Here is an 11,994-nt window from a genome sequence, read left to right as displayed (position 1 = left end):
AGCAGGCTTATTTTCAAAAATGGCATAAGTTCATTTTTGTAAAAAAATAAACTTAATCTGATTTTAGTAGCAAGAGTATCTGAATACACTAAACTATAAAGTATATAACAAAATTTACTTAAATCGACTTATATCATTTAAAAAAAAAAAGGACAAATTCACAGCTGCGAGTATACACATTAAAATAGCCATACTTATACCAATTTAGGCAAACAAATTTTGCCAACGACCATACCACGCTGAATACATCGGTTCTCGTCCGATCACCGAAATTAAGCAGCGTCGGGCGCGGTTAGTACTTAGATGGGGGACCGCTTGGGAACACCGCGTGTTGTTGGCATATCCAACTTTTTCTTTTATTTTATGTATATATATGTACATAAATATTTTTTTTATTAAATTGCATTTAATTGAATAAATACTTGGAATACAATTTAATATTTCTATAGATTCAATGGAAAAATTTCATACGCGCGCATACATTTACGTGCATAATAATATTAGTTATAATTTTTTACCATATCAATTATTGATTTAAAGCTTATAAGCATTCATCATATAAATACAAAATGAATCTGCATAGTACAAATTCATACTCATCCACCTATTATAGTACTTAAAATGGACGCTGATGTCCGATTATGTTCAGATATGTATATTATAATCATATTGATAATTAATAAGCATTCAATGAGAATTTTTTTTATTTTTTTTTTTGAATGTCATGAAATTTCATTTAATTATACATATAAGTTGTAGACGTCCAATATCAATAATCAATTCAGACTAAAATTCCAAACTTTAGATGCCTTTAAGTGAAGCCATATAGGGTTACTCTAGTGTTGCAATAGAAATATTTAAAAAATTTTTTAAAATAAAATAATGTTGTTAAAACTCAACGAAGATAAGTTTTTTGATTTCTAATTTAACATATTTTATATATCCGAATTAAAATTTTGATTAGTACAAATATATTTTAAGAAATTTCACTTAATTGAGAAAAAATTCGATTTTATCAGTGCAAACTTTTGATTAAAATGCCTGACACTCCGAAAATATGAAATTCATCAATTTAAATGAATTCGTATATCAAACTAACACATTTCAGTTATCTATTTTTACATAATATTTGCAATAACTTTAATATGTGAATTTTAATTAATTTATTAAGATGAAAAGTTTATCAAATGTAAATGGTACGTAGCACTGAAATGAAAACATTTGTCATCCATCTTTTCGCTGCGCTTCTCAAATTTTAAACAGAGTATCGCATTCTATGCGCTTGTATAAAAAAGTATAAATAGTGAGTTTGTGCTTTGTGTGCTTAAATTGATAAATATTTTCAAGTGTTAATAAAAGTTTAAATAAAATAATTAAGTGAAAATGTCTGACACAATCGCTGTTGCAAATGTTAGCTCACCAGTAGCTGCTTCTGCTGCTGTTGCTGAGAAGAAAGTTGCTGCTAAAAAAGCAACTAAACCCAAAAAACCATCGGTTGCTCCCACTCATCCACCAACTCAACAAATGGTAGATGCATCGATTAAGAATTTGAAGGAACGTGGTGGCTCATCACTTTTGGCAATTAAGAAATATATTAGTGCAACATATAAATGTGACGCCCAAAAATTGGCACCATTTATTAAGCGCTATTTGAAATCGGCTGTTACTAGTGGAAAATTGATTCAAACCAAAGGAAAGGGGGCATCTGGTTCATTTAAATTATCAGCTGCAGCCACTAAATCAGGTGATGGTAAGTCAAAATCGGTTGATAAATCAAAAGCCAAAAAAGATAGTGCAACATTAAAGAAAAAATCGTCGAGTGGTGTTAAAAAGGCAAGTGGTGAGAAACAAGTGAAAAAAGCTGTTGCCACTAAGAAAACCGCCGAAAAAAAGAAAAGTGAGAAATCTAAGGCTAAAGACGCAAAAAAGACTGGCGCCGTTAAAGCCAAGCCAACCAAGTCGAAATCTGCCACCGCTAAGTCAAAGGCAACAAAAGCAAAAGCAACTGCTACCAAACCAAAAAAGGCTGCGACTAAAAAGCCAGCTGCAAAAAAGGCATCAGCTAAAAAATAAATATGCTGCGTTTTTTGTGATAATTTACAAGGACACAACATTCATTAAATGTTGAATTATCAATAAGCCCTTTTCAGGGCTACAAAATATACAAACAAAAAGATCAAAAATGTACGCAATACGTCTGACTACAGCGTTGCTTCGCCATAATAATTAACCGCTCTAGTGTCTGACACTGTAAGTCAGCCCTACCATGCTGACCAATTTTAAAATTGATGTTTCAATTGCAAAACAAAATTAAAAATTTTCATCGACTTAGAAAAATTCATATCTCTTTGTTAATTTATATTTTGTGGCCCTGAAAAGCGCCTTTTTGTTAATATTTTTTGATGTTTCAATTGCAAAACAAAATTAAAAATTTTCATCGACTTAGAAAAATTCATATCTCTTTGTTAATTTATATTTTGTGGCCCTGAAAAGGGCCTTTTTGTTAACATTTTTCACTTTTATACATATTTTCCTCAGTCGCACAAATTACTTGGAGCTTGTGTATTTGGTAACAGCCTTAGTACCCTCACTCACGGCATGCTTAGCCAATTCACCAGGCAACAATAGGCGTACGGCAGTTTGAATTTCGCGACTAGTAATTGTTGAACGTTTAAAAAAAGTGCTAAATAGAAAAAATGACTGGTCGTGGCAAAGGTGGAAAAGGATTAGGTAAAGGTGGCGCCAAACGTCATCGCAAAGTTTTACGTGATAACATCCAAGGTATCACAAAGCCAGCTATTCGACGTTTAGCACGTCGTGGTGGCGTAAAACGTATATCTGGTTTAATATATGAAGAAACTCGTGGTGTTTTAAAAGTATTTTTGGAAAATGTTATCCGTGATGCAGTCACTTATACTGAACATGCTAAAAGGAAAACAGTTACGGCTATGGATGTTGTATATGCATTGAAGAGGCAGGGTCGTACATTGTATGGTTTCGGCGGTTAAATTCATTTTTACGGACATATTAACACAAAATAAATATACATTCAAACAAACGGTCCTTTTCAGGACCACAATATTTTTTAACAAAGATTTCAAAATTTCTCTAATACAATACATAACAGAAAGATATGTTATTAAGATGTACATGCATATGTAGTATGTATGAATGTTCGTTTAAACTAAGTAGCATACGTATGTATGCATAATGAAAACTCATGCAAATGAATATACCCCGACACAAGCCAAGCGATATAAATATGTCTATAATAGCAGGCTTATTTTCAAAAATGGCATAAGTTCATTTTTGTAAAAAAATAAACTTAATCTGATTTTAGTAGCAAGAGTATCTGAATACACTAAACTATAAAGTATATAACAAAATTTACTTAAATCGACTTATATCATTTAAAAAAAAAAAGGACAAATTCACAGCTGCGAGTATACACATTAAAATAGCCATACTTATACCAATTTAGGCAAACAAATTTTGCCAACGACCATACCACGCTGAATACATCGGTTCTCGTCCGATCACCGAAATTAAGCAGCGTCGGGCGCGGTTAGTACTTAGATGGGGGACCGCTTGGGAACACCGCGTGTTGTTGGCATATCCAACTTTTTCTTTTATTTTATGTATATATATGTACATAAATATTTTTTTTATTAAATTGCATTTAATTGAATAAATACTTGGAATACAATTTAATATTTCTATAGATTCAATGGAAAAATTTCATACGCGCGCATACATTTACGTGCATAATAATATTAGTTATAATTTTTTACCATATCAATTATTGATTTAAAGCTTATAAGCATTCATCATATAAATACAAAATGAATCTGCATAGTACAAATTCATACTCATCCACCTATTATAGTACTTAAAATGGACGCTGATGTCCGATTATGTTCAGATATGTATATTATAATCATATTGATAATTAATAAGCATTCAATGAGAATTTTTTTTATTTTTTTTTTTGAATGTCATGAAATTTCATTTAATTATACATATAAGTTGTAGACGTCCAATATCAATAATCAATTCAGACTAAAATTCCAAACTTTAGATGCCTTTAAGTGAAGCCATATAGGGTTACTCTAGTGTTGCAATAGAAATATTTAAAAAATTTTTTAAAATAAAATAATGTTGTTAAAACTCAACGAAGATAAGTTTTTTGATTTCTAATTTAACATATTTTATATATCCGAATTAAAATTTTGATTAGTACAAATATATTTTAAGAAATTTCACTTAATTGAGAAAAAATTCGATTTTATCAGTGCAAACTTTTGATTAAAATGCCTGACACTCCGAAAATATGAAATTCATCAATTTAAATGAATTCGTATATCAAACTAACACATTTCAGTTATCTATTTTTACATGAATATTTGCAATAACTTTAATATGTGAATTTTAATTAATTTATTAAGATGAAAAGTTTATCAAATGTAAATGGTACGTAGCACTGAAATGAAAACATTTGTCATCCATCTTTTCGCTGCGCTTCTCAAATTTTAAACAGAGTATCGCATTCTATGCGCTTGTATAAAAAAGTATAAATAGTGAGTTTGTGCTTTGTGTGCTTAAATTGATAAATATTTTCAAGTGTTAATAAAAGTTTAAATAAAATAATTAAGTGAAAATGTCTGACACAATCGCTGTTGCAAATGTTAGCTCACCAGTAGCTGCTTCTGCTGCTGTTGCTGAGAAGAAAGTTGCTGCTAAAAAAGCAACTAAACCCAAAAAACCATCGGTTGCTCCCACTCATCCACCAACTCAACAAATGGTAGATGCATCGATTAAGAATTTGAAGGAACGTGGTGGCTCATCACTTTTGGCAATTAAGAAATATATTAGTGCAACATATAAATGTGACGCCCAAAAATTGGCACCATTTATTAAGCGCTATTTGAAATCGGCTGTTACTAGTGGAAAATTGATTCAAACCAAAGGAAAGGGGGCATCTGGTTCATTTAAATTATCAGCTGCAGCCACTAAATCAGGTGATGGTAAGTCAAAATCGGTTGATAAATCAAAAGCCAAAAAAGATAGTGCAACATTAAAGAAAAAATCGTCGAGTGGTGTTAAAAAGGCAAGTGGTGAGAAAAAAGTGAAAAAAGCTGTTGCCACTAAGAAAACCGCCGAAAAAAAGAAAAGTGAGAAATCTAAGGCTAAAGACGCAAAAAAGACTGGCGCCGTTAAAGCCAAGCCAACCAAGTCGAAATCTGCCACCGCTAAGTCAAAGGCAACAAAAGCAAAAGCAACTGCTACCAAACCAAAAAAGGCTGCGACTAAAAAGCCAGCTGCAAAAAAGGCATCAGCTAAAAAATAAATATGCTGCGTTTTTTGTGATAATTTACAAGGACACAACATTCATTAAATGTTGAATTATCAATAAGCCCTTTTCAGGGCTACAAAATATACAAACAAAAAGATCAAAAATGTACGCAATACGTCTGACTACAGCGTTGCTTCGCCATAATAATTAACCGCTCTAGTGTCTGACACTGTAAGTCAGCCCTACCATGCTGACCAATTTTAAAATTGATGTTTCAATTGCAAAACAAAATTAAAAATTTTCATCGACTTAGAAAAATTCATATCTCTTTGTTAATTTATATTTTGTGGCCCTGAAAAGCGCCTTTTTGTTAATATTTTTTGATGTTTCAATTGCAAAACAAAATTAAAAATTTTCATCGACTTAGAAAAATTCATATCTCTTTGTTAATTTATATTTTGTGGCCCTGAAAAGGGCCTTTTTGTTAACATTTTTCACTTTTATACATATTTTCCTCAGTCGCACAAATTACTTGGAGCTTGTGTATTTGGTAACAGCCTTAGTACCCTCACTCACGGCATGCTTAGCCAATTCACCAGGCAACAATAGGCGTACGGCAGTTTGAATTTCGCGACTAGTAATTGTTGAACGTTTAAAAAAAGTGCTAAATAGAAAAAATGACTGGTCGTGGCAAAGGTGGAAAAGGATTAGGTAAAGGTGGCGCCAAACGTCATCGCAAAGTTTTACGTGATAACATCCAAGGTATCACAAAGCCAGCTATTCGACGTTTAGCACGTCGTGGTGGCGTAAAACGTATATCTGGTTTAATATATGAAGAAACTCGTGGTGTTTTAAAAGTATTTTTGGAAAATGTTATCCGTGATGCAGTCACTTATACTGAACATGCTAAAAGGAAAACAGTTACGGCTATGGATGTTGTATATGCATTGAAGAGGCAGGGTCGTACATTGTATGGTTTCGGCGGTTAAATTCATTTTTACGGACATATTAACACAAAATAAATATACATTCAAACAAACGGTCCTTTTCAGGACCACAATATTTTTTAACAAAGATTTCAAAATTTCTCTAATACAATACATAACAGAAAGATATGTTATTAAGATGTACATGCATATGTAGTATGTATGAATGTTCGTTTAAACTAAGTAGCATACGTATGTATGCATAATGAAAACTCATGCAAATGAATATACCCCGACACAAGCCAAGCGATATAAATATGTCTATAATAGCAGGCTTATTTTCAAAAATGGCATAAGTTCATTTTTGTAAAAAAATAAACTTAATCTGATTTTAGTAGCAAGAGTATCTGAATACACTAAACTATAAAGTATATAACAAAATTTACTTAAATCGACTTATATCATTTAAAAAAAAAAAGGACAAATTCACAGCTGCGAGTATACACATTAAAATAGCCATACTTATACCAATTTAGGCAAACAAATTTTGCCAACGACCATACCACGCTGAATACATCGGTTCTCGTCCGATCACCGAAATTAAGCAGCGTCGGGCGCGGTTAGTACTTAGATGGGGGACCGCTTGGGAACACCGCGTGTTGTTGGCATATCCAACTTTTTCTTTTATTTTATGTATATATATGTACATAAATATTTTTTTTATTAAATTGCATTTAATTGAATAAATACTTGGAATACAATTTAATATTTCTATAGATTCAATGGAAAAATTTCATACGCGCGCATACATTTACGTGCATAATAATATTAGTTATAATTTTTTACCATATCAATTATTGATTTAAAGCTTATAAGCATTCATCATATAAATACAAAATGAATCTGCATAGTACAAATTCATACTCATCCACCTATTATAGTACTTAAAATGGACGCTGATGTCCGATTATGTTCAGATATGTATATTATAATCATATTGATAATTAATAAGCATTCAATGAGAATTTTTTTTATTTTTTTTTTTGAATGTCATGAAATTTCATTTAATTATACATATAAGTTGTAGACGTCCAATATCAATAATCAATTCAGACTAAAATTCCAAACTTTAGATGCCTTTAAGTGAAGCCATATAGGGTTACTCTAGTGTTGCAATAGAAATATTTAAAAAATTTTTTAAAATAAAATAATGTTGTTAAAACTCAACGAAGATAAGTTTTTTGATTTCTAATTTAACATATTTTATATATCCGAATTAAAATTTTGATTAGTACAAATATATTTTAAGAAATTTCACTTAATTGAGAAAAAATTCGATTTTATCAGTGCAAACTTTTGATTAAAATGCCTGACACTCCGAAAATATGAAATTCATCAATTTAAATGAATTCGTATATCAAACTAACACATTTCAGTTATCTATTTTTACATGAATATTTGCAATAACTTTAATATGTGAATTTTAATTAATTTATTAAGATGAAAAGTTTATCAAATGTAAATGGTACGTAGCACTGAAATGAAAACATTTGTCATCCATCTTTTCGCTGCGCTTCTCAAATTTTAAACAGAGTATCGCATTCTATGCGCTTGTATAAAAAAGTATAAATAGTGAGTTTGTGCTTTGTGTGCTTAAATTGATAAATATTTTCAAGTGTTAATAAAAGTTTAAATAAAATAATTAAGTGAAAATGTCTGACACAATCGCTGTTGCAAATGTTAGCTCACCAGTAGCTGCTTCTGCTGCTGTTGCTGAGAAGAAAGTTGCTGCTAAAAAAGCAACTAAACCCAAAAAACCATCGGTTGCTCCCACTCATCCACCAACTCAACAAATGGTAGATGCATCGATTAAGAATTTGAAGGAACGTGGTGGCTCATCACTTTTGGCAATTAAGAAATATATTAGTGCAACATATAAATGTGACGCCCAAAAATTGGCACCATTTATTAAGCGCTATTTGAAATCGGCTGTTACTAGTGGAAAATTGATTCAAACCAAAGGAAAGGGGGCATCTGGTTCATTTAAATTATCAGCTGCAGCCACTAAATCAGGTGATGGTAAGTCAAAATCGGTTGATAAATCAAAAGCCAAAAAAGATAGTGCAACATTAAAGAAAAAATCGTCGAGTGGTGTTAAAAAGGCAAGTGGTGAGAAAAAAGTGAAAAAAGCTGTTGCCACTAAGAAAACCGCCGAAAAAAAGAAAAGTGAGAAATCTAAGGCTAAAGACGCAAAAAAGACTGGCGCCGTTAAAGCCAAGCCAACCAAGTCGAAATCTGCCACCGCTAAGTCAAAGGCAACAAAAGCAAAAGCAACTGCTACCAAACCAAAAAAAGCTGCGACTAAAAAGCCAGCTGCAAAAAAGGCATCAGCTAAAAAATAAATATGCTGCGTTTTTTGTGATAATTTACAAGGACACAACATTCATTAAATGTTGAATTATCAATAAGCCCTTTTCAGGGCTACAAAATATACAAACAAAAAGATCAAAAATGTACGCAATACGTCTGACTACAGCGTTGCTTCGCCATAATAATTAACCGCTCTAGTGTCTGACACTGTAAGTCAGCCCTACCATGCTGACCAATTTTAAAATTGATGTTTCAATTGCAAAACAAAATTAAAAATTTTCATCGACTTAGAAAAATTCATATCTCTTTGTTAATTTATATTTTGTGGCCCTGAAAAGCGCCTTTTTGTTAATATTTTTTGATGTTTCAATTGCAAAACAAAATTAAAAATTTTCATCGACTTAGAAAAATTCATATCTCTTTGTTAATTTATATTTTGTGGCCCTGAAAAGGGCCTTTTTGTTAACATTTTTCACTTTTATACATATTTTCCTCAGTCGCACAAATTACTTGGAGCTTGTGTATTTGGTAACAGCCTTAGTACCCTCACTCACGGCATGCTTAGCCAATTCACCAGGCAACAATAGGCGTACGGCAGTTTGAATTTCGCGACTAGTAATTGTTGAACGTTTAAAAAAAGTGCTAAATAGAAAAAATGACTGGTCGTGGCAAAGGTGGAAAAGGATTAGGTAAAGGTGGCGCCAAACGTCATCGCAAAGTTTTACGTGATAACATCCAAGGTATCACAAAGCCAGCTATTCGACGTTTAGCACGTCGTGGTGGCGTAAAACGTATATCTGGTTTAATATATGAAGAAACTCGTGGTGTTTTAAAAGTATTTTTGGAAAATGTTATCCGTGATGCAGTCACTTATACTGAACATGCTAAAAGGAAAACAGTTACGGCTATGGATGTTGTATATGCATTGAAGAGGCAGGGTCGTACATTGTATGGTTTCGGCGGTTAAATTCATTTTTACGGACATATTAACACAAAATAAATATACATTCAAACAAACGGTCCTTTTCAGGACCACAATATTTTTTAACAAAGATTTCAAAATTTCTCTAATACAATACATAACAGAAAGATATGTTATTAAGATGTACATGCATATGTAGTATGTATGAATGTTCGTTTAAACTAAGTAGCATACGTATGTATGCATAATGAAAACTCATGCAAATGAATATACCCCGACACAAGCCAAGCGATATAAATATGTCTATAATAGCAGGCTTATTTTCAAAAATGGCATAAGTTCATTTTTGTAAAAAAATAAACTTAATCTGATTTTAGTAGCAAGAGTATCTGAATACACTAAACTATAAAGTATATAACAAAATTTACTTAAATCGACTTATATCATTTAAAAAAAAAAAGGACAAATTCACAGCTGCGAGTATACACATTAAAATAGCCATACTTATACCAATTTAGGCAAACAAATTTTGCCAACGACCATACCACGCTGAATACATCGGTTCTCGTCCGATCACCGAAATTAAGCAGCGTCGGGCGCGGTTAGTACTTAGATGGGGGACCGCTTGGGAACACCGCGTGTTGTTGGCATATCCAACTTTTTCTTTTATTTTATGTATATATATGTACATAAATATTTTTTTTATTAAATTGCATTTAATTGAATAAATACTTGGAATACAATTTAATATTTCTATAGATTCAATGGAAAAATTTCATACGCGCGCATACATTTACGTGCATAATAATATTAGTTATAATTTTTTACCATATCAATTATTGATTTAAAGCTTATAAGCATTCATCATATAAATACAAAATGAATCTGCATAGTACAAATTCATACTCATCCACCTATTATAGTACTTAAAATGGACGCTGATGTCCGATTATGTTCAGATATGTATATTATAATCATATTGATAATTAATAAGCATTCAATGAGAATTTTTTTTATTTTTTTTTTTGAATGTCATGAAATTTCATTTAATTATACATATAAGTTGTAGACGTCCAATATCAATAATCAATTCAGACTAAAATTCCAAACTTTAGATGCCTTTAAGTGAAGCCATATAGGGTTACTCTAGTGTTGCAATAGAAATATTTAAAAAATTTTTTAAAATAAAATAATGTTGTTAAAACTCAACGAAGATAAGTTTTTTGATTTCTAATTTAACATATTTTATATATCCGAATTAAAATTTTGATTAGTACAAATATATTTTAAGAAATTTCACTTAATTGAGAAAAAATTCGATTTTATCAGTGCAAACTTTTGATTAAAATGCCTGACACTCCGAAAATATGAAATTCATCAATTTAAATGAATTCGTATATCAAACTAACACATTTCAGTTATCTATTTTTACATGAATATTTGCAATAACTTTAATATGTGAATTTTAATTAATTTATTAAGATGAAAAGTTTATCAAATGTAAATGGTACGTAGCACTGAAATGAAAACATTTGTCATCCATCTTTTCGCTGCGCTTCTCAAATTTTAAACAGAGTATCGCATTCTATGCGCTTGTATAAAAAAGTATAAATAGTGAGTTTGTGCTTTGTGTGCTTAAATTGATAAATATTTTCAAGTGTTAATAAAAGTTTAAATAAAATAATTAAGTGAAAATGTCTGACACAATCGCTGTTGCAAATGTTAGCTCACCAGTAGCTGCTTCTGCTGCTGTTGCTGAGAAGAAAGTTGCTGCTAAAAAAGCAACTAAACCCAAAAAACCATCGGTTGCTCCCACTCATCCACCAACTCAACAAATGGTAGATGCATCGATTAAGAATTTGAAGGAACGTGGTGGCTCATCACTTTTGGCAATTAAGAAATATATTAGTGCAACATATAAATGTGACGCCCAAAAATTGGCACCATTTATTAAGCGCTATTTGAAATCGGCTGTTACTAGTGGAAAATTGATTCAAACCAAAGGAAAGGGGGCATCTGGTTCATTTAAATTATCAGCTGCAGCCACTAAATCAGGTGATGGTAAGTCAAAATCGGTTGATAAATCAAAAGCCAAAAAAGATAGTGCAACATTAAAGAAAAAATCGTCGAGTGGTGTTAAAAAGGCAAGTGGTGAGAAAAAAGTGAAAAAAGCTGTTGCCACTAAGAAAACCGCCGAAAAAAAGAAAAGTGAGAAATCTAAGGCTAAAGACGCAAAAAAGACTGGCGCCGTTAAAGCCAAGCCAACCAAGTCGAAATCTGCCACCGCTAAGTCAAAGGCAACAAAAGCAAAAGCAACTGCTACCAAACCAAAAAAAGCTGCGACTAAAAAGCCAGCTGCAAAAAAGGCATCAGCTAAAAAATAAATATGCTGCGTTTTTTGTGATAATTTACAAGGACACAACATTCATTAAATGTTGAATTATCAATAAGCCCTTTTCAGGGCTACAAAATATACAAACAAA

At 31.5% G+C, this 11,994-nt stretch overlaps 4 non-coding genes across 4 annotated transcripts; all 4 read left to right on the top strand.

Moving 5' to 3' along the window:
- The first annotated feature begins 221 nt into the window (after positions 1-221).
- LOC137235955 (5S ribosomal RNA) lies at positions 222-340 on the top strand. The gene has a single exon (XR_010948157.1). It is a non-coding gene; the product is annotated as a 5S ribosomal RNA (ribosomal RNA).
- A 3,154-nt stretch (positions 341-3,494) lies between these two features.
- LOC137235954 (5S ribosomal RNA) lies at positions 3,495-3,613 on the top strand. Its single transcript, XR_010948156.1, has one exon. It is a non-coding gene; the product is annotated as a 5S ribosomal RNA (ribosomal RNA).
- A 3,155-nt stretch (positions 3,614-6,768) lies between these two features.
- Positions 6,769-6,887, top strand: LOC137235953 (5S ribosomal RNA). Its single transcript, XR_010948155.1, has one exon. It is a non-coding gene; the product is annotated as a 5S ribosomal RNA (ribosomal RNA).
- A 3,155-nt stretch (positions 6,888-10,042) lies between these two features.
- Positions 10,043-10,161, top strand: LOC137235952 (5S ribosomal RNA). The gene has a single exon (XR_010948154.1). It is a non-coding gene; the product is annotated as a 5S ribosomal RNA (ribosomal RNA).
- Positions 10,162-11,994: the final 1,833 nt, after the last annotated feature.

Source organism: Eurosta solidaginis, unplaced genomic scaffold (assembly GCF_040869045.1).
Source record: "Eurosta solidaginis isolate ZX-2024a unplaced genomic scaffold, ASM4086904v1 ctg00001140.1, whole genome shotgun sequence".
Taxonomy (NCBI): domain Eukaryota; kingdom Metazoa; phylum Arthropoda; class Insecta; order Diptera; family Tephritidae; genus Eurosta; species Eurosta solidaginis.
Note: the sequence above shows the minus strand (reverse complement) of the source record. Positions and strands in the feature narration are given on the sequence as shown.